Source organism: Lissotriton vulgaris, chromosome 7 (assembly GCF_964263255.1).
Source record: "Lissotriton vulgaris chromosome 7, aLisVul1.2, whole genome shotgun sequence".
In the NCBI taxonomy this organism is placed as follows: domain Eukaryota; kingdom Metazoa; phylum Chordata; class Amphibia; order Caudata; family Salamandridae; genus Lissotriton; species Lissotriton vulgaris.
Genome location: NC_141695.1, coordinates 1,121,952,356 through 1,121,976,598, shown reverse-complemented (window position 1 = coordinate 1,121,976,598; position 24,243 = coordinate 1,121,952,356).

The following is a 24,243-nucleotide window of genomic DNA, read 5'->3' as shown; positions in this document are numbered from 1 at the left end:
CGATAATGGCGTACAGTTAATCTCGGAGGAGATGAAGGAATTTCTCAAAGACTGCTCTATTTCACATGTTCGCACTCCCCTGTACTGCCCCAAAGCCAACGGCAAAGTGGAGAGAGTTAACCGCATGATGAAAGAGTGCATACAGCTAGCCAAACAAGCGGGACAGAACGTTGAGGAAGCGATAAGAGACATGCTGTGGGCATATCATACCACGCCTAAGTCTACCACTGGCTGCACGCCCTTTGAGTTACTGAGGGGTAGAAAAGCTGGCACTAAACTTACACCAAGTTGGATGGGAAGGAAACTTGAAGAGGAGACCAACCCCCAGGAGGTCAAAAGAAGAATCGAAACCAGTCAACTCAAATACAAGGAGTGGTACGATAAGAAGTGGGGGGTTAAGAAGAGAGGATTCCAGCAAGGACAAAGAGTCTGTGTAAAGAAACCAGAGAGACTGAGAATAGGAGAAGAAAAGTATTATGCCCCCAGTACTATTAAGATACGAAACAAGAACTCAGTGGTCATGGAGGATGGTAGACTGTGGAGTGATGACAGGATAGTACCTGCGGGAGGGGAAGAAACCAGGTCTCACCAGGCCCGACCTGAGGTTGTGGACTCCAGTAGAGATACAAGACCTGGCAGGAGAAGCGACCGGCAGAGGAACACCCCCCGGTGGCATAGACACTACCAGATGAGATAGACACCTGCTGGATAGGCCGACCAGTTTGGTATTTTCCCCCGAGGTAACTCCATAGAAGGGACTGGGAGGTATACTTTTCCCCGCATCCTTTCACAGGGGGTGCTGTTCCTTTCGTAGGCTTCTTTTCGCCTGAGGTCATCTGTTATTATAGGGAGGATGATGTGTTGTAACTTGCAAGTTGGTATTTCCTGTACCCCATGTTTCCCCCCTCCTTTCTCCCTGGTACTTGGTACAGTCCTAGTGACAGCCGGCGCTCGCTATGGAATGTTGACATAGCGGCCCGGCTCAGGCGATGACAGCTGACGACATCTGTGATTGTTATCTTATTAAATAAACACTTAACTCCACGTTTGCCTCCCTGCGTTATTACAACAGTCTGTCAGAGCCCCTAAGTGTCAGCATGTTTGGAGTGTTGCATGATGCGTTAATACATGATCAGATCATCCTGGACACCAACATCTCAAACTTACAGGAAAGACTTTGCATAAACTGGGACTCGTCTTTAAAGGATATTATTGTGTTGGTCAAAAAAGTGAACTTTCCAAGAGATGCGCCAAGACTCCCATGAACACTCCTTCTAATATTGAGCATAAAGAGAAAGAAAACGTGGCTGTTTGTAAAATATCTAAACCACAAGCTGATAAAGGGTAAGATAGCTAAGAGACTAAAAAGAAGACAAAATGGCCTATCCGGGATAAAAACTTGAGCTGTTTAGGTGTGGCAGCAAGGACCATCTGGCAAAGGATAAAAGTTGTACTGCCTTCAGAGCTAAATGTTTGTTTTGTAGAGTGTTGGAACATTATGCAAAGGTGTGTAGGAAGAAATGCAAGAGGTCACAGGGTGTGAGAGTAGTTTCTGAGGGGGTCACACTCTGAACACTCAGACGAGAACAATGGTGTTGTTGCGATTGTGTGTTGTGTATTGATTGCCAGCTACTACATTCAGATAAATCTAACAAAAACAAACTGGTGTGCCATATGATGATTGGTGGTGTGAACATTACAATTGCAGCAGATTCTCTATGTAAACAGCTTTTACATATGGATGTTTTTTGGGGATTTCTGTATACCCTCATGCTCTATAATATATTGTTACTTAATTTATCTGTCCTGCAAAATGTATTTGTTGATATCTGTTATGGGTTATTTGATTAACCTATATTTCATCTTTAATCTTTTTTTAATTAATTTATTTTATTTTATTTGTGTTTTCAGAGTTGTTGCCCATTGTTTATATTACGTCTTTATGTCATTGTTTATTCTATTTCTTTACACTTCCCTTTATAGTTTTGCCCTTACTTGGATGTTCTATTTTTCTGTAACTTTCCCTTTGCTTACAGCAGTTTGCCCAATTTGCCTTTCATACTTTCTTCCACTAGCTACCAGCACTTTCCAACCCCACCTCCTCACTGCGTCTCTCTCCACTGTCCTCTCACTATATTCAACATTTGACTCCCCTACCCACCCCCTTCTTTGTCAGTCCCTTTTTCCCTACACCCTACTCTGTTTAGCTCTCTCTATGTAACGTTGACCTTTCCTCTCCCTCCCCTCTTGACCTCCTCCACCTGGTGTCCCACTCTTAGTTTCACTCCCACACTCCTTCCACCTCTAAAGAACTTTAATAACTCTGATTCATGATGCCTCCTTGCACCGCTCAATTCATAGCTCATGATCCTTTCCTCACTAGACATGGTCCTAACTCCTGTTCTATCCTCTACCCTCACACCCTCCCAAAAACGCTAAGAAAAATGTTAAGCACTAACTTTTAGAACTTCACCAAGAAACCTTGTCCATGGACAACTACTGCAGCGTCACCTCCATTATCAAAACTAACTGCATCTTCTACACCAAACGCCCCTCTAAATGGAAAAGCATCTTCCTCCTACACCTCCTCATAACAAATTCTGCAAAATCCCGTACGGACTGAAATTTTCAACCACCCCCTCCCATTCTTTCCCAGGTGATATTTACATCTCCATATTCAAATCGGCCAATATCCTCATTCAAGCTTCTGTCAACCACCTCACCATCTTTGAGCAACATTTCAGCTCTTTATCTCTCTTCCTCACTAACCCTCCCCCATTCCCCTCATCCCACTACTCAAGTAATCCCCTCACTCGCTCCCCCCAAGCTCCAACCCCCATTGACCCTACCACCTCCGTTGAATTCCCACAAACTCTAGCCTCTAACACCTCTCCTTCACCTGTGCTCCTCACTACAACTACCATTCCAGAGAGAGTCACAAACCAACAAACATTCCCCTCCTCAGTTTCTTCCCCCACTAACAGCCCCAAAGCTGCCCAGCTCACCTCGATCTACCCTCAATCCCTTCTTTCCGTTCCCTCCTCTGCCCTCGCAGCCACTCCTAGTTCCCCCACTTCAACTAACTGCCCCCCTCGTAATCAGTTTACCACCCCTCTTCCTTCTCCCTCGACCCTGACTCACTCACCCTTAACTACCACGATTCCCATCAATGCCCTCTCACACCCTGGAAATCCCCTGTCAGCCTCTACCCTCATCCCCCCACTATACCCCCCACCGGGGTCCCCCCTCTCCTCCTTCCCAATGTTCCCCTCAGGAATAACTTGCAACACTCTCTTCTCCCCACTAATGCCCCAACCCCCCTCCCCCTATCTCTTCTATCCACTACCCTTTTCAACATAGAACTCCATCTTGCCACCCTTTCAGCGGAATTCGCAGCACTCAGAATAGACTTTAACTCCCTCCCTTCACTCTACACCCTTGACCAAATTGCCCCGGCGAAATTAAAAACACAAAAAAATTCCTCTTCAAAATCCTGGTTCAATTCTGACCTCAACAGTGATAGATGTTCGCTTAGAATGTTTGAACGCGCATGGAGACAAAACCCGTCCCCCTACTAATCTGACCCTCCTCTAGATCTGCTAGATCCAAATATAACAAAACACATTCTTGACGTAAAGGCCTCCTTCTTCCGCTCTCAGTTAGACAGAACCAAAAACAGGCCCGAGAACTGTTCAGAATTGTCAAAAATCAAACAGCTTCTGCCCCCCCTAAATTACTGGCCTCAATTGATAAATGTGAAGAAATCGCCAACTTTTCCAATGACAAAGACAACAAGATTGCCCAATCCTTCACCTCATCCACTCTCCCCTCCATTACCTTACCCTCCTCCTACCCTTCCCACTTGGAATCCTCCATCACCACTTCCAATTCCACCTCCTTTCCTCTCCCCCATATATTTTCCCCGCCTGATCCTGATGCCTCCTTCCCCTCACCAAAAAATAACACCTCCTGACTTAACTTCCAAGTGGTCTCAGAACGCGAGGTCCGTAACATTATTTTGAAGCTCAAACCCTCCTCACACACCAAAGACCCACTCCGTGCTAACCTTGTTCAAGATTTAAAACACATCATTGCCCCCTATTGGACAAACATTATTAATTCTTCATTATCCTCTGGGTGTGTACCGATCTCCTTTCAGCTTGGTCAAATCACCCCCATCCTCAAAAACCCTCAGGCAGACAATAACGACCTTAACAATCTCCGGCCTATTCTAATCTCCCTTTGCTCTCCAAAGTCCTCAAAAAATGCGTCCTTCTACAACTAGGCAACCATATCTCCTACTTCAATCTTTTGGATCCCTTCAATCAGGTTTCAGAAAGGGCTGCAGTACTGAAACCGCCATGATTAAAGTAATTGACGACTTACACCATTCCCTTAACAAAGGCGAAGCCTCCCTTCTTATCCTTCTTGAGCTCTCTGTGGCATTTGATACTGTCAATCATCTTGCCCTTCTTAACACTCTAAAAGACCGTTTTGGATTCAATGGCTCTGTCCTCCAATGGTTTTATTCCTTTTTCCAACACAGGTCCCAACAAATTAAAATTTCTGATTGCCTCTCCAAGCCTAGACCCATCTCCCTTGGTGTCCCCCAAGGATCTATACTCTCTCCCGCTTTGTTCAACCTCTTCATGGAGCCCCTTACCCTCATTCTTAATCAATCTGGAACCAACTACCACCTTTACGCCAATGACACCCAAATCTACTGTAAGATTAAATCACGTTCTGATATCTTACGCCTCAATGACACCTTGACTAAGATTCAATCCTGGTTCCACTGCACACACCTCAATACCTTTCTAAGAAACTTCTAAGAGCTGGCACCTCAAAAGATTGGAGATGCACCAACAACCTCATCCTCATCCCTCCTCTACTAAATAAAAAAGCCACCCAATCACGCTCCTACACTGGAAATGTGCCAACCATCTGGAATTCGCTCCCCATCAAACTACGCTGTAACCCCTCCAACTTTAGCTTCAAAAAAGCCCTGAAATTACACCTTCTCAACCATTACTGGGGCCCTTAATTCCCTACGCTTAACGCTTGTCCATTTTTAATCTACGTCCCTCCGTTTTTCTTTTCACTTTTCACCCTTCCTTCATTCTGCTTCCCCCCTTCACCCCCTCTTAAGTTTACCCGATCCTACTTCTTTACCCTCTTTCTTTATTTAGAAGAGTTATGGTCTCTGGACCTTTTCTCTCTGACCTGGCCTCTCCCCGCTACTCTACTGTAAACCTCCCTCACCCTCCCCACTCTACGTCCACTCCAGTCATCTCTTTCTTCTCATCTCACTCATCCCAATTCCCCCTTTGCTCATTGATCTTTTCTACACCATCCCTGCGCATCTTCATCCTCCCCTTTTTATTCCTCCTCCCTCATAAGTTTCCCCCTCTCCCTTATTTTTGCTCAACTATCACTCTTCCTGCCCTTTCTCTTTAAGGCATGCTACCCTGTAATTTTGCTATCTTTAGTCCTTGGCTCCTGTACACTTTATTGCTTTACACTGTCGTTATGGTTCATTATAGCATACTGTGTACTTACATTTTTCCTCAACTCTCCTTAATTCATTCTAGTAACACTGTTATGTTTATCTTGATGTTTCCTTGTAAAGCGCTATATAAAACCTTTTTAAAGAAAAATAAATAAATAAAAATGCTGGGAGAGATCATAGTGGTGAAAACAAATAGTTTGAAAGCACAGGAGAATGGCGTGCAGGATGAGGAGATGGGGGAGCATAGCCACACACAATAGGTGGTGCATAAGGTGGACAAAGGCTCAGGATAAAATTACAGAGCATAGCTGAAAATGCAGAAGTAAGTAGCACAAAAGGAGAGAACACAAGTTGAAAAAAGTTTAGAACTTTAGAGGGTACGAGACTAAGAAATTGAGAGTTGGAAGAGGAAACCAGTTAAGAGAACAGTGGTGGGACATCAGACAAAGGCAGAACATTAGACCTTTGGATGGGAGAAAGTGCCGCATGAAGGAGCACAGGATAGGAGCTATATAAAATGTGAGAGAGCACAGGATAAAAGAGTGCAGTTTGAGAAGGGACAGGATGTAACAGATCGTCATGAGGATGGGAAAAAACACTGAAAAACACAAGCTGAAAGAAAGCACAGCAAAACGGCACAGAATGAGAGCAAAAGACAGTGTGCGCACAGGGTGAGGAAGCAAAACGCTGAAGAATGAGACCAAAGACAGTATGAGCACAGGTTGGGAGAGCAAAAAGCTGCAGAAAACAGTAAGAAAGTGAGGAGGGCATGTTAGAACACAGGGTATGCAAGGAAAATATAGGGTTAGAGAAAAAGAAGTGACTCTAGATGGAAGAGCAGTGGGTGAAGTCACAGTGGATGGGGAAAGCACACGATGAGCCAAAACAGAAAGCGAGAATACAGGTTAAAATAAATCAAAGGAGTTGTGTGTACGGGATGCAATAGCATACTATGAGGAGGAAATGCTATGGGAGAACCACGGATGTTTGAGCTCAGGCAGGAATGGGTGAAAGAGGCCACTGCATGGCTGAGAGCACATGGTGGGCAGTACTGGAGGAGAGAGCACAGAAGGGAGTGAATGGGGGAAGGCATGATGGAAGACAGGACAAAATGGAGACCCCAACGAGGCTCAATGGGAAGCATAAAGGGTGGGAGAGCATCGCGATTCCTCCTTTATTTCTTTTCCTTTTTGTCACCTGTCTTCCTTTCTTTTCATGGGCCTTTGTTGTTGCGTTTGCTGTTTGATCTCTTGCAGTAGTGTCTTCTTGTTCCACTCTTTTTACCCTTCTTGTGTGTGATAGTCTCATTCTTCTTGATTCCCTCATCGCCGTTCCATTTCTGCTTTCTTCTGTCACCACCTGTCTTCGGTAATCTTTTCCTTGTTGGTGTTGTGTCACATTTGCTACCAGTTCCATTTCGTTGCCATCTGACTTTGGCTCTCTGTGCAGCCTCCGGTCAGCATGTGCTAGGTCGTTCTTGGTCGTCATAGCAAATCTGATCTCTTTCAATTCTTTGTGGTGTTCTTCAGTCCATGTGAAACGTTTTCCTTTATTTGTTAGCCCCCTCAGTGGGGTGCTTGTGGCAGCATCATCTTCTTCCAGCGTCGTCACTAGTAGGTCCTAAATGTCATCGCCTGCAAAATTTATTAATAAACCCAGTTTCTTTGCTTCTGTCACATCAGTCGCTTCCATGTATCTCTCCAGATGTCTGATCCAATTCTCCCACCTTGTTCCTACTTGTGGCTCCGACAAGTTGAATGGTGGTGGTTTTCTGTATTGTGCAATTTCTCTTTCTTGCTTGGGGTCTGTCATTTCTTCTTTTCTGTGCTCTTCTTGACACTCTTTTGTTATTTCTTCTATTATCTTTTTCCTTTTGTCTTCCTTTCTTTATTGCTTGTGCTTGTTAGTGTTTCTCTTATGTGTCTTTATTTTCCCTTCTTTCCTTCTTGACACTCTTTCGTGTGCTCTTCCTGGTACTCTTTTGTTGTTTCCCGTGCTCTTTCTGGCACTCTTCTGTTTTCTGTGCTCTTCCTGGCACTCTTCTATTCTCTGTGCTCTTCCGGCACTCTTCTATTCTCTGTGCTCTTCCTGGCACTCTTTTGTTATTTCTTCTGTTATCTTTTTCTTCTCTCCTCTTTTCTTTATCGCCTGTGCTTGTTTCTTTTCCTGGTGCTCAACTCGGCACTCTTTCTTTTTAGTCAGCACTTTATCATCTTTGTTTTCTCTTATGTGTCTTTATTTTCCTTTCTTCCTTTTTTATTTGTTGTCTTTTTCTCTTATTTACTGTTTTTTGTCTTTGCTTGTGCTTTATTAGCGCTCAATTCCCTTAGTTCGATTCTCTTATTCGTCCTTGTCACCCTTTGTTCTTTCTTTATTTTCTTCTTTGTCTGTGCTTTGTTCTCTTGTATCTTCTTTATTTGCACCTGTTCGTTGTGCTGTCACCTTCTTTTCTGTTCTTTGCTCTATTGCTGCTTGTTCAACCCTTATTTTGCCTCTTTTTTTGCCTTTGCTTATGCTTGACCGGATGTGGTGTCCGGTGTCCCCTCACCCCTGCGCTGTCCCAGGGTCCTAGTGCTCATGTCCTGGACAGGACAGGCTCGGAGAGTACAAGGCAACAGAGCATGGCTGAGGGAAAGAAGGTTGAAAGGACAGAACTGCAGAGCACAGGATAAGGAAGAGCTCACACCACACAGAGTGTAAGATCATAATCAAGAGGAGAGAGTTGTTGAAAGTATGGGATAAAGGACAGCACAAATGAAGTTGATCCATTAAGAGAAGGAGGAGGGAATGGGAAAGTGACCAGGGTGGGGCGAAAGGTGCAGGAGATGTGAGAGGGGGTCAAGATATGAATGGGCAGGTTAAGTGTGGCAACTGCATCTTGCCATACAGGTTGAGAGAGTAGGATTTGGAAAGTAAATGATGGGAAAAACACAGGTCAGTAGAGAAATTGAATGGGAGAGCAGAGGGTGATCAGGGCCTGACATAGGCAGTCCTCACTGTGGAACAAATGGACCTACGAATCAGAGTTTAATGCAGTGTTATTTAGGGCCTGATTTAGTTCTCGCCATATGGGCTACAGATATCCCATCCACCTAAATATAAATCCCATCATATCCTATGGGATTTATATTTCGAAGAACGGGATATTTTGTCACTGTTGTGACGGAGCAGCTAGTCCGCTGAGAATAATATCAGGCCCTATGTGCTAATCTATCCCTTCTAGCCAGTTCCCCGTGTGTTATCAAACTCTAATAAGGATTTATATAATTAAAGGTGGTGACATGCTGCACCATTAGTACAAATAAAACAACCTAAAATGTATTTAAATGTAAAATATTTTGCCGTTTTTTTCAACAGTACTTTAGTGACAGCAGCACATAGGCAACACACGGACTGCAATTACTTTTGCACAATAATGTTTGCTTGTGTAATCCTTGCACTGAGGGAATCACAGGTGAAACAGACAGGTTCATGTCAAATGCTCTTGATTCATTGTAAATTACTTTTAATGATTTCTAAATGCTGCAAGCACTGTCTCACACACTCTGTCTTCCCCCTCCCTCTCACCTAGGGCGCAAGCCCAATAAAAAGAAGTTGGGGGACTGACAATATGCAAATGACCCCATGACATCACATGCTGAACGTGTCCCAGTGTCTGAAAATTACACTGGGACGCGTTCGGCATATTTCTGTGGAGCCCAGCTTCTTGGCAGGGTGGACCGCGTCTACCCTGTGCAAAGAGTAGGGGAATGCTGTGTACCTGCGTGTACCCCAAACTCGAGCCCTGCTCTCACATCCTGGTGCCATAGACCAACAGATCAAAGTGTATTAAAAAGGTATGGGGACTGTGATGCTGGGCGCAAAAGGAGCAGAGTAACTGAGCATGGGGGCAGGGTCAAAGTCAAGGCTAAAAATGAATATTCTGCTACTGTTTTCCGTCTTTCGCCTTCAGGTAACTACACATAAATAATAAGGCACATCTTGAAAGAAGCCACCCAAGATTTTGGCGCAGTCCCAGATTTTCCCTCCGTGGTAATTTTTGTGCAGGAAGGTGTCCCTTCCCGGAGAAAAACAATCCTGTCTACAAAGCAGGCACCCTTGCTACATGATGCAAGGGTGACTGCATTGGCGCTAGGCAGCCAAAAGTACGCCAGCGCAAGGAAAGGACAGGGATGCAACATATAATGCTAAATTGGCTGCATTCCCGCCATTTCACCCTGCGCAGTGCAGCAAGGTAGCTTGCTGCATATCACAGCGTGAAAGATTGATAAATATACCCCTCTGCACCAGAAATGATGGGTGCAATATGCTCTCTGTGCACTGTTTAAAGGAGCAACATTAGCGAGCTGCCTCCAGACCATAAAGCCCATATCCGAAGAGGCCTGACAGGATGAAAAGTAGTGCAAGCCAATGAACAGTGCAGAACAGTTTATTAGCAGCAGCCGGCAGGCTAGAATGCTGCGGCATATGGTAAGCAGGGCCTATTCTTTTAACTACTGTAACCTGAAGAGGTAGTTCAAATGCACTAGGATGAACAAAGAAAAATAAAGACTGAAGAATGAAAAAAGTCTTCACTTCCTCAAAGAATGACTGTGAGACGGATACAGGCCGAGAGGCTCGCAGCTCATGCGTGCTCCTAAAATGCCTCAATGGTGTAAGCAGCACAGACGATGCTATTCTGCAGTCTCTGTAAAGTCAGGGCGTGCTGAGCAGCAGCTGGTGGTAGCAGCAGAAGTAGCACTGCAAATGAGGATGAAACGTTGAAAAGGAAGAGGGGTAAAGGAGAGATAAACCCATCTGCCCTGGCAAAAAAAGTTGCACTCTTTATAGGCGGGCATGCACATTTTCAAGACCAAAATGCCTTCATTCCCAGTGAAAAGAACAAATGGCTGAAATGCGAAGACCTTTTGACCCATGCTGTTTGTTGCGGTGGGTGGAGGCAACACCCGAATAGCAATTGAACACACCAATGGAGGAAGAGGGTTCACCAAATCCCCTTGTGCGTATAAATATTTGTATGTGTTTTATGACTTTTTTTGCAAGCATGAGGGACCTAAGACTGTAGGGCCAGAAGTGGTACGCATGGGGGCACCATTTACCGAGGCCTCGAGATGGAACTGTCCCCAGAGGTCGTGAAATACGATTTAGAATCAGAAAGTAGCTCCTAGACGATTCTTACATCCCTTCTTTAGTGATTCGAGCATAACCGCCTCCCCCACGGCCCATCCACTTCGACTCCTCTTCCCCACGGGTGCTGACCTTGATTTCAGTTTAGAGTGACTAATCTGCTTAGAAGGATTCATAAGAAATGCCCGCCTGGCGATGCTGGTTTCCACGATTAACAGCAGCTGTTTCTTTAATTTCCTCTTTGTATCTTGGCAGAGCAAAGTGCACGCAGGGTTGTAGAAGCCACTCACTCTCTCTCCTCATTTAGCCACGGAAGCTTCCTCCTTCCAGAAAGACTCCTTATAAATTGCACATGAAATGGAGGAAGTAGAAGAAAAAGATTGATGTCAGAGCAGCAGGTGAAGCAGCGGGTGTGGCAGAGCTCCTTCGCTGCTCAGCAGCCTGCCTCGCGGTAACAGAGGGAGTCTGGCAGACTGAACAAGCTCTTCAATGGGTCTGCATAACATCTTCTCAAAATGCAGAATGAAAATCATTGTTTTGTTTTCTTTTTACTCATTTTTAGGCCTGGAACTTCCATTGCGACTGGCAATATTCAATGTTAAGAGAGTGTTTGATAAGCTACCATTGTTGGAAATGAGTTTGAATATTAAATACTAGTCTGCTAATCTCTCTGCGCCCCCCCCCCCCCCCATGCCCTCACTCGTCCTGATTCTAAGCCCTGTTTTTGGATATTTGGAGTAGTTTGCGCTCAAGTCTTTCTAACCTGTTTCCACAAAAGGGATCCACACCTGTTTTGCTTTCTTTTCGTCTAAAATATTGGGGATTCTAAAGGTACCCAAGTTTGTAGATTCCCCTGGAATGAACTGAGAAAATAGCCATCACATAGTTAAATGTTGTTTTTATCGGGGGGGGGGGGGGGGGGGGGGGGGGAGTGTCAAAACAGTGCTGTGAAAGAAAGTTTGTTTTGTTTCCTAAAAATGATATCAACGAAAGGTTTGCTGTGCCAGGATCACCGTCTTAAAGGTATGTGTGTAACCTGCACACCACTATTTTTGAAACCTATGTTCAGTTTATTATTGGACAAATTGGTGCAAGCCTGCTCCCTGACTAACAAAACCCCTGTCAGGTTTCTGAAATAGCTGCACTTACAGACACAACTGTGTCACATGCAGGAATGCACTGTTCAAACTTGCTCAGGTGCAACACATTTTATAGCTTTCATTCAAAAATAATCAAAAAGAGTATATACATGTGCAATTAAGTTCTCCCGAATTACACTTTCTCAAATATCATTATATTAACAAAACCGCAACTGAAGTCGCTTTGCAAATCATTCTTTACTTAGATTTATGAAATACATGATTATCCTGAGATACGCATTTTTCAAACTTATTAGCAATTGGTTCTCATTGCCAATGTGATTCAATTGTTCCCGACGAGTATTCAATTAATACATAGAAAAAACAGCAATTTCATCTGTACTTGTGTTGGTTCCCAATGCATTTCGATTCATCTGCATCTTCGTCAGGGAAATAACTGTACAAATAAATAATAATGATTTCAACCATGATGACCATTTATCCTTATATAATCACATGCGAACATTTAATCATGAAACAAAAGCACATTGTTCCTTTAAGGGTACTACTAAATCCAACCATACCAGCTATCCAAGCAATGTAATTGTTCCTACTGTGGTATTCCCTATATATGCCATTGAGTCCAAACAAGTGTAATCAACGTGTATGATATGAGTACTCAAAATCCTGCACGGCAAAAAATAAAATAATGAAAGGAACATACCCTCAAATCGGGCACAAATACTTCTTTCCAGTGTCGTGAACTGAACGGCTTGTCCTATAAACCAAAAAACTAACATGAGTGCACGCTACCTCCAGCCATCTCCCGTTACCATGTTTTCAATGGCGCTTCACTTACTTCTAGTTTTCCTGGTATTTGACTTGAGCCTCCTGTTTACACTGTTCTGTTTTCTGAAAACACAAACGGGAACCCGCTATTAGATAAGGGTGTCTATTACTCTCTAAAACACTTACCGTCTACCGTCCGTGATGTAGAGCACAGCAGGCTTTTGCACTACATCACGGACGAGCAGGGGGCGGGGACACCGGTCCTTTGTTGATGACGGGCTTAAGTAGATCCCGGCATGGTACGCGGCCACACGGCGTTGCTGGTGTTGTTGGAGTGAGCGAGGTGACCAGGGTTTGTGGAGCGGAAGGAAAGTAGACGGTAAGTGTTAAAACACACCGGACTACTGAGCACCTGCAATGGAAAGGTTTTAGAGAGTAATAGACACCCTTATCTAATAGCGGGTTCTCGGACGGAGAGGCGACTGTCTAGCGGCCTCGGTTAAGTTTTCAGGAAATTCCGACTTGCCGTTTAGTAGATACAGCGCCCGGAATCTTGGACCGGAGCTGAGCTCGGAGTTGGCTGCTAAGGCCGGCGGGATCGGCGACCTACGGGAGACCGCGGCGCACCACGAGGCGTCAGGGCCCTAAAGTGTTTACTTTGCCGTGGTGACTTCCTGAACACTTCGAGCCCATTCGGGCCGCACTGTCCACACCGGGGAAACTTAATATCGAGGATGCCATTGGGAGTCACATGCTTATAGCCCCCATTCGGAAACGACGTTATGTGCATGGAGACGCTGTGAGCAGCTTGGGACGACCGGACCCGGAGAATAGCGACCATATTCTGTGGCCTTCGCAGAGCACGGCAGCTGCACGACTCAGAGGTATTAGGGGTGGTGTGGGGGCCTGGGTGGACGGGACGACAGCTGCCTGCTCCTGATCGATTGCTGCTTCCCCCCCCACATCAGGACTACGACTTGGGGCCTTGAAACGGCGCACTACTGCCTCTCCGTGCTTAGAGACTCACAGCTGGTGAGGAAAGGAGCCTATACGTGCTGTTTGTGATTTGGGGATAGCCCAGCCCCCCTTTCTCTCTGGACTCTGGTGCATTGATCTCCTGAAAACGGCTTGCTGCCCTGCATAACTTACCTGTGTTGGGGCCGTTCTGCCACGGTGGTAAACTGACTATGTACTCACCACTACTACACGGTTCTTCCCCCCCCAAGGGCATCGCTGTATTCACAAGAAGTGTGACAAAACAAGGGGCAGTCATTTATGAACTCGGACTCCAGCCCACTCCGTGGCACCCGTGGGCTGCGTCTTTCGCCGACTGCGTCAAGCCCCTACAAAAGGTCTACAATGGGCAAACCAGATCATCGACAACCCAAGCTATCGTTTGACCAGCTCACGACCAAGAAATGGCTACGAAGCTCGCAGGATGCAGGAACCTCCCAGGCCAATTCGACGTCCGAACATGGCGCCACCTCGGTCACAGCCGACTTGCAGCAGATGATGCAGGAGATGAGGCAAGGCTTCGCCACTATAGTGGACAAAGTGGACAGGATGTCCTCCAGAATGGACGCCATGGTCCAAAAAATAGACGTGCATGAGGAGCGCCTCACTGCAACTGAACGACGCATCTCTGACAACGATGATACTATGGCCTCTCATACGACGCAACTCTCGAGAATGGACAATGTTCTACGAGTCATTATGGCTAAAAACGAGGAGTTGGAAGCCCGCAGTCGCCGGAATAATATACGCGTTATAGGTGTGCCGGAGTCCACCAACACAGGTCGTATGGAGGAATATGTGGAAAAAATACTCACAGCTGCGGTTGGTCCTGACGCATTCTCCAAACAGTTTATTGTCGAAAGAGCACATCGATCGCTGGGGCCGCGGCCTAACCCTGGAGCACCACCACAGCCCATCATCGCGCGACTCCTTAACTATCGAGACCGAGACGCTGCACTGAAGGCAGCGCGCGCCAACCACACCCTTACCTGTGATGGGGTCTCCTTCTCTATTTATCCTGACTTCACCCCTGTGGTGCAAGAACAGCGCCGAAAATTCCTGGACGTAAAGAAAAAACTCAGAGCGCTAAGTGGATTATGCATTATTATACCCCGCTAAACTGAGAGTGACACATCAAGCCAAGCAGCACTTCTTTACAAACCCACAGCAGGTGGAAGACTTTGTGAAAAACTTGAAGCGTGACCGCGCTGGGGACAGGCATAATCGTGATGACAAGCAAGATGATTTTCATTCGGCAAACGAAGATGAGTAACACTGATCGCTTCCTGTTTGGGCGATATTTCATTTCATGCACTTTCCTCTCAGGTCTACTGGAAGGCCTGCCGCAGATCGAGCCTCGATAGCCGCTTGGAGGTCTTGGGATGGACATTGGACTTCTGGTGGTAAAGTATTCCAGGCACTCCCCCACTACCCGACTAAGCCCCAATGCGGCCGTACAGGATGAGGGGCGAGGTATGGGGGGTGGATTTGTGCGCAACTAGACTGCACCCCGAAGGGAATACCCCATTGCACTTGTTGACTCTGATCCAAATGTTGGGCTGTTTTGGATTTGTTAAGGGTGGGGGGAAGGTTAGGGTTACTGGCAAGTTGGGGTTGCTTCAGTGGGAGGAGGGTGGACGTTCGCTTCCTAGAGTGATGTGGCACTTCGGTGCCTTTTCTTTTTGCCTATTTTAATTTGCTGGTATTACTGCATGCTATTCTATGCTTGAAATGCATTTTTCAGCACTTTCCTTGCATGGCACTTGCTGCAAGCGATACTTCTATCTCACACGGGTACCGATCCTGCGATTGGGCGAAGGCCAGTGCATACTATGTTGTGTGGCGATGCTGGGAGGGGGGGAAGTTTTGCCTGGCACAACGATATGCTGACTTTTCTGCACTACACAATATTTTGTTTTCTGTGACCCTGTCATATGGGGAGGTTAGAAGGTGGTATCCTGCGCATGATTTGACGCGACCTATGGGTTCGATTGCATTTGTTTCTTCGCAGGCTTCTAGGTTGTGACTGTTGAAGTTGTTATTCAATGGGGGAGGGGGGATCGTTTTGTTCCTTAACTATGTAACACTGTTTGGCACGAAACCTACCAGAGAGCTGCTAAATCTTGACACATCAGGACTTTGTAATAGTAAACGAGACGGTGGTCTCACAATGCAAGTTACACACACAAGCCTTAGGCTTTTATTAGGCACCGGAGTGCAGGCTTTGCCACAGCACAGAGTGATGGATCGCGGCCCTTGGCACGTGTTCCCCCACAAAATGAGACCATATACCACTGATGGGTGATACTGACCTGAATATTTTAACGTGGAATGTACGTGGCCTGGGGGTTCCCAGGAAGCGTAGACAGGTACTGGCATATCTAGACCGCCACTCAATACACATAGCCTTCCTGCAAGAAACCCACTTCAGGAAGCAAACTGCACACACCTTTGCCAGCCGGTGGGCAGCCCACACTGTATTCTCGTATTTTTCAACTTACGCTAGAGGTACAGCAATCTTGGTGAAAAGGGGCACACCATTTGCCATTGTTGGGACCAAGATAGACTCTCATGGGCGATACTGCATGCTGTTGGGCAGGCTGGGGCATATGGCAGTCACATTGATATGTTGCTATGGTCCCAACATTGATGACCCGAGTTTCTTCACTGAGTTATTGGCGGCAATTGTGGGAATGGGGCCCCACCACATTATTTGGGGAGGAGACTTTAATACCACAATAGATCCCACCTTGGATAGATCACACCCAGCCCCTCAACACTACACTAAGACGCGTACGGAATTACGTGCTACACTCACTGCTCATAGCCTGATTGACGCCTGGAGACGCCTACACGTTGATACACGTGAAGGCACACACTTCACTGCCCAGGCGCGCTCGTGGGCCAGACTTGACTATATTTTCCTAACATCACTACTCTACACCTCACTTACCAATGCACAACACCTCCCCAGAACATATTCAGATCACTCCCCTGTAAAGATTACACTGCGTTCAATGGACCTGGGCCCCCCCACGACAGCTTGGCGGATGCAGCCTATGATGTTACTGGACATCACCTTTCAGGAAGAACTTAGAGAGGAATGTTTAGATTTTTTCAGGAGGAATAAAGATTCAGTTAGAGATGTGGAAACTATTTGGGATGCATTTAAGAAAACGCTCAGAGGGATCTGCATCGCAAAGGGAGCCGGGGTCTTAAAGGCTATTATTGCCCGGATAAGAGCACTTGAGAAGGACCTTAAACTATTGGAGACTACATTGGCTACTGCTCCCACTGAGGCTGCCCTCCTACAAGTGCGGGAAAAAAATTGTGAATACACTACGGAGGCTGCAAGGGAATCGAACTTTAGAGGAAAATATTGGACCGCCCGCCGTTATGGTGAGGGCGAGAGACCTGGAAAGGCCTTGGCCTCCACGATTAGGCTAGCTCGCACACCAAATATCATACTGGAACTCGAAAACCCGGATGGGCTTGTGGTTCGAGACACTACACAAATCCTCAATTCCTTCGTGTCACATTACAGTACATTGTATGATTCCTCTAGAGTGGGAGCACTTCGGTTGCAGGACTATCTAGCTGACGTCTCCCTTGGATGGCTGAGTGATGCCCAATGGGCCTTTCTTAGTGCCCCATTTGAACTGGATGAAGTTCGGGAGGCAATTATGGGCATGAGGTCAGGAAAAGCCACCGGGCTGGACGGTATCCCGATAGAGTTTTATAAAACTTATATTGACTTTATGGCCCCAGTGTTACGTGAGGTTTATGAGGACGCCCTGGAGGTAGGCCATCTACCACCGTCTATGAGAGTTGCGCTCATCACTTCGCTACTCAAACCCGGCAAACCTGCGACTAAATGTGACTCCTATCGCCCACTCTCATTACTTAATAGCGATGTTAAGGTGCTTGCTAAGCTTATTGCTAACCGTATCAGTCTTCTCCTTCCCACCCTGATACTACCTGACCAATCCGGATTTGTGCCAGGAAGGGCAACCTCACATAATCTGCGAACCTTTTTCTCGGTCCTTAACTCAGTGCACGAAGATCTGCCAATGGCGGCAGTCTTCCTCGACGCCACCAAGGCGTTTGACTCCCTTGAATGGGATTATGTTTTTCGAGTATTAGAGAAGATGGGTTTTCCGTTGATTTTTATCTCCTGGATCCGGCTTCTTTACGAACGGCCCGTTGCCAGAGTACTCATCAACAGCAAATTATCTGAAGAATTCCCCATCACCCGGGGAACCAGGCAGTGATGCCCCCTCTCACCTCTTTTATTCGCGATAGCCACGGAACCCCTTGCTGCCAAATTGCGCCAACATCATAATGACAGAGCGCTGCGATGCTTCCAACTGCAAATATTGATATCTATGTATGCGGATGACATCACTTTGTATATACGAGATCCAATTGAAAACTTAAACCCCGTTCTTAGAGAATTCCTACAGTTTGGGAGGCTCTCCGGCGTCCAGATTAACTGGGGTAAATCTTGCATTTTCCCGCTCACAACCTCCCCAACACGATTTGACTTAGACTATCCCATTTCCTGGAGTGGCGGGGATTTCAAATACTTAGGCATACACATTGAGAAAGACAGGGATGAACTACTTCGTGCCAACTATGGCACTACTATGGATCGCATCATAGACAGCGTTGCACGTTGGATTACCCTGCCCCTTTCTATGGCAGGTAGAACATCCTTGATTAAAATGGTGATCCTCCCACAACTTCTATACCTTTTTTTGAATATCCCGTTTTACCCGGGAAAATCTTTTTTCCAACAGCTTCGATCGGAACTCATAAAGCTCATATGGGGCGGAAAAACCCTCGGATAAGATGGGACACCTTGATTCGACCTTATACTCAGGGTTGATTTGGAGTACCTGACTTCGAGCTATATTATCAGGCAGCACAGGCTCATTATGCATACTACTGGGTGCATCAGCCTAGATATATGCCTCAGCTAGCCGCTGAGCACTGGTTGGCCCATCCTATTCCTATAGAAGGCACTCTCTACTCTGTAGTACCTGGCAGGGATAAAACACCTACAACAGTGATGAGCACAGTCACGGCATGGTCTCGACTGGCTACTAGACTTGGAGCTACAATGCTCTATGCGCCGCCGCTACCGCTGGCTTATCATCCGGATATGCCCTTATTGCAGGAAGGGGGGGTTTCGCAAATTACTCCACAAGATTCATGTGGGAACTTGGGGTGACCAATACCACGACGGGACGTTTCGCTCCATGGAAAATTATATGAAGGCATACGACCGTCCCCACTTGACATTTTTCTATATATTAGGCTCCGTCAAGGGCTTAAAGCGTTAACACCTGACTTTCCTAACGAACCTGATGCCTTAGTTCCTCTGCAGCTTATACTCCAAACTGACAATCCTTGCAAACTAGTGTCCACTATTTACAGAACGGTACATACACAAATGGACTATCAGCCTTTGATAGCACAACGGAAATGGGACCTGGAACTGGAAAGCCCCCTCACAGACAAACAGTGGACGTTCTGCCTTCAGCAGACTGAACGCATATCTGCGAGCAGCCGGCATAGAATCATACACTATAAATTCCTACATAGGATATATTATACCCCTGCCCGTATGTGTCGACTCCAGCTCCGCACTACTGACAATTGTGACAGGTGCCAGGCTCCCGGGGCTGATTTCCTACATCTTGCCTGGGCATGCGAACCGGTCCAACTCTATTGGGCTCAAGTACTCGCGGCACTGTCCAAAATGATTAACACTGTGATAACCCCATCCCCTGTACTGACACTGTTGGGGTACGTAGAGCCCCTACAGGCGGCACACCGCAAATTTGTTGCTTTGGCTCTCCTAGTAGCGAAAAGGAGGGTCGCCTGTCGATGGGGCAGAGGCAGGGCCCCAAAATTCAAGGAATAGCTACATGACTTAACATATTGCCAGGAACGACTAAACACATATTCTGACTTATTACCTACCACTTCACGGCCCAGTGATATATGGGCCCCTTTGCGATGTTACCTTTCCCAAGTACATGCTGACAATGTAGAGAGAACCTTGGGCTGATTCCCCCCTCCTGCCCCCTTCCCCCCCTCAGAGTTTCCTCTAGATACTCCCCGCCATATGCACAGATATTAGATGGTAAGATGCTGCCCGAGATTTTGATAAGTTGCAATGAACAACCCCTAGGAGGGGAAATGAGGATATTATGTGCAACTAATACACCTTCTCGCCATGAGGCCTCCTCCTTGATTCTTTTTGCTGGAAACACTCTCTGTTGTGAAATATTAATGACGATGTAAAAGCGCCTTTTATGGGAAATAGTTGAATAGATTGCCATTTGGAGAATTGTATGCCTTGATTATTGCATTATTGAACTGACTGTCACTACTACTGTGTTCCCGTACTGTGCTACGTATTCCGGTGTTCTATATTCTTATACATATTATACCATGACGAAATGTGTAACTGTAATGCACTCCTTGATTAAGGTTATCGTTGTAAAATCCAAAAATAAAGTTAAAAAAAAAAACAAAAAACCGTTGTAGAAGAGGTGACGTTTAAGTCTATTAAAAACGAAAAGTTTATGGACTAGAAAAAAGGGCGAGGAAAAGTCACTAGGAGGGGATGAAACTCAGACTTGGTCCAATGGTAGGTTCAGGCAGTTAATTTCCGTAATGAACTTTACAAAACGTGTCGCCAGCTGAGGTGAGGCTCCCCTCATACATGCAGCTAGTGCTTCCTGGCATGTCCTGATGTTAAGTAGGAGCCAAATTTGTCGCAGCCAGAAATTTCTTTGAGCTCGAAGATTTTTGCAGATGCACAGAATATGGATAAGATTTTCCTCATCCAGATTACAGAAGCGGCATTGGGTGGGTGCTTCTTTCTTGTATCCTTGGCCAAATGTGTATGCCTTCAGCGGAATTAAGCCGAAGTGGAGCCTCATTAATTGAAGTTTTGTGTGGACTTTCATAGAGGATGCCAGGTAGGATGGTATGGTTTTCGAGGCATATAGTTTGGAGGCCCAAGAGCCGTGAGAGAGCTGGAGTACCCGTTGCTCATCGAGGTCATTTGATAAGATTTTTGCTTGCTTGGTAAAGAGTTTTGTTTTCACCTCGATGGGTAGCGGGGTTGACCATATATCCTTTGCTTTAAGGGATTCGAGGCAAGATGTCAAATATTTATTCCACATGTTTTTGGGTTACTGAAAACTAGCCATATGCAGCTTTTTAAGGTGTGAGGGCTAGCTTGTTTGGTTTTTAAGCAGTAGCTGATGTATCTTGCACTCATAATCCATTGCTGGGAGGATAGAAAAAATTATTTCCGAATTTGAGCGTGGGCGGTCGAATTTGGCAATCGGAAGACCCTACGGTAACAAGACGATTGCGCTCTGTCCAGCCAATTGTTCATTTTATCTTTGAAGATTATTGCACCAAAAGAAATTGTGGGGAGTAATTTTGCAGTGATCAGTTTTATTAACGGTACTAGGTCCTAAAAGCGCAGAGCACTTTTAGTTTTTATAAAGGCCCCTTCCAGGCTACGAGCAACAGCCTGCATTTCGGTAATGTACACAGACGGTCTCCCTTTATGGTCAATCCACACGCCCAGTTACTTATAGGCAGTGACAGTTTCCAATGGCTTCCCTTCAATAAACCACGAGATCTTTTTGGTTTTTGCGGAAGATATTACCATTGCTTTAGTTTTGGTGACGTTTATTTCAAGCATATTGATGTTGCAGTACTGAGCGAGGGAGTCAAACAGTCTTTGGAGACCCACCTGGGTTTGATCTAACAGAATGGTATCGCCAGCGTATTGCAGGGTTTGAATTTTTCTTAGTTTGATTCCCGGAGGGAAGGCGCGGGTGCGAGATAGCCATTCGGGGAGGTCCGCGAGGTATAAATTAAAGAGTTGTGGTGCAAGAGTGCACCCTTGTTTTAGACATCTAGTAGTATACATTTTCCTAGAGGTAGACTATCTTGATGTAACTCTTACCTTGACCCAAGTATCGGTGTGTAAAGCTATTAATGCATTCAGTAGCGGCCGCAGAATGCCCCATCTTGCCAGTGTTTCCCACAGTTTAGGCCGGCTCACACTGTCAAAGGCTTTAAGAAAGTCAATAAATCCCAGGTGTAACGATTTACCTTTTGTGGCTAAGGTGGATTCCATCAGGTGGGCTATACAGATCAAATTGTCTTCGATGTGGCAACCTCTTTGAAAGCCGGTTTGGAAACAAAAGGGACTATGTTGTTATTTTCCGCCCACTTGGAAAGTGCAGTTAAAAGGACGCTAGCGTATGCCTCCCCATCCACGTCAAGGAGAGCTATCATCCGATAGTTATCTGGGTTGGATCGCGAACCCTTTTTGTGGAAGGGGACAAGGAGTTATCCTTGCCAAGATGCCAGGATGGGGCCTCACAGTATTGCTGCCTCAAAGACGGGTGTCAGTATCTGGGCCCATTTTCTGGCAGAGGCTTTAAATACTTGAGTGGGAATTCTGTTAGGTCCAGGGGCACCACCTTAACGCATTTTCTTTATTATTCCTATTATTTAATCTGTAGCTATGTTGAGAGGAAGGGTTGCTCCATCCTGGTTTATTAACGGGTCATGGGTGGGCACACTACTGATGTTCGCGCCATGCGATGCTGTGTAGAGCGTTTTAACATAGATCTCCCAATATGCTGGAGAGATATTAGTTGCGGTAGGGGGTTTAATGGCTTTAGTGGCCTTGTTTACCAGGTTCCAAAATTTCCTTTGGTCTTTAGATTTTATAATCTCGAAAGCTGTTGCCCAGTGGTACTCTTCTTCCAGTTTCCTTAGGGTAAACCAAGCCTTCCTATAGTCTTTTCTCGCGGCCAGGATGTCTTCCTTCAGAGATATGTATTTACTTTTGTTGTTCGTGTTTGTTCGTTGCAATTTGTTTAGTTTACTTTTTGCAGTAGTTGTGTATCGTTTTTGCTCTGACAAGATTGTTGCAGCCAGTGTGTCTTTTGGAAAGCTGTTTGTTGGTTTTGAGTCAAATTGATCTCTGAAATTGGTCAATATAGTTTCCCACATGGGGGCTGTCACGTGGCTACTGCCGGCAGAGGCCCATCTGGTCATAAGATTGTCCACCTCCATTTCAATTGCTTCCTGATTTCCTTCTGACCATCGTAATTTCCTTACACTCTGTAGGTATGATGCCATCCCAATCTGGCTGGTAGTCGGGCAATGTAGTGGCCGGAGAGCAATACTGCATGTTAAAATGGAATGATCGCTGTCTGTAGACGGTGTTACTAAGAAATGGCATACCTGAAGGCAGTGAATGATATCCATATGTAGTCTAGGGTGGCCATTCGGGAGGAAGATACATGAGAGTATGCGGCCGGTTGGACCGAGGCAATCCTTCCATTAAGGATGCGCAGTCCAAGGTGATTTAGTTTTGTGGCTAGTTTTATTCCGTTCAGATCCTTCCGTTGATACTGGGATTTTATCTCCGGTAGTTCCCACATTACATTAAGTGATGTTACTTGGGAGGATTGGGTGGGGTCAATATCCATTAAGTTGGCGTTAAAATCACCCATTATCAGCCATAGGTCGTTTGGGAATTGGACTTCGAGATTATTCATAATGGGTATTATGTTGCTCAGAGTAGTCTCTCGCCTTGTTTTTATGGGGTGCAAATAGACACAGCCAAAGATGATTTTTTCCTTTTTTTCCCCTTTTCATGGCACTCAATCTCGATGCTGATGATGAGAAAATCACCATCACCGTTGTGGGGAGTTTCTAACTTTGAGCCCAGTGTATTTTTCACGGCGATCAGCACACCACCGGATGCATGACCGCCTGCTATAGATGGAGTAGCGATAGATTCAATTACAGTGAAGTCTTCCCAGATAGTCTTCTCCAGGGCCCAAGTCTCTTGAATAGCAAATATGTTGTGGGTCTTCTGCAGGCCTGTGGTAAAAACGTTCTATTTTCGCCTTTGTTAGGTTACGGATGTTCCAAGAGCATATATTTAGATTATGGGCAGTGCCATGATTGGGGTCGCTTACATGCGAAGGTGTCAGCACACTACCCTAAGGCCTGGGAGAGCCATGACCAGTCTTGGAATTTAGGCGGTTTTAGTACGCATTTGCGTGGTCCGCCTGCTGTTGTGGCCATTACTTGAAGCGGATTCTCAATCCAAGGAGCTGTTTTTGGCTCCTGTCGGAGGCCACGCAGCATCAGGGGTAGCTGCTGGTTGTGCTTGTCTTGTTTTAGGTCTGGTCTGTTTTTGTTGGACACTAAGGATTCCAGGGAACTTTTTAGGAAGGACGGATAGTTGGTGATGGTATAAGGGCTAACCTGTATGCCCCATTCGTTCAGATGTTTTTTGTTCTTCATTAATGTTACACCCTGTTCTGGGTTGAAGAAAGTTACCACTGTTGACTCGTTTTTTTGTCCCAGTGTAGGGTCTATGAAGGCCACTGACTCAATGTCCGTTGAGTTAACACTTTCTAAGCCTGGCAGGTGCAAGCATAGCTTTAGGATATTTCCTCTATTTAGAATGTCCCATGGGTCCTGGGATTCATACTCCGAATATAGTAATATTTTTTTATGATGTTGCTGCCCGGGGCGAGGCTCTTGATGGGGTGGTGCCTGGTTGGAGCTAGACGTTCAGAGGTCAGTCAGATGCTTTCCATTGCCCATGTACTCCGAGTAGTCTTGAGGGAATGATTTTAAAGTTGGTGAGCAGGT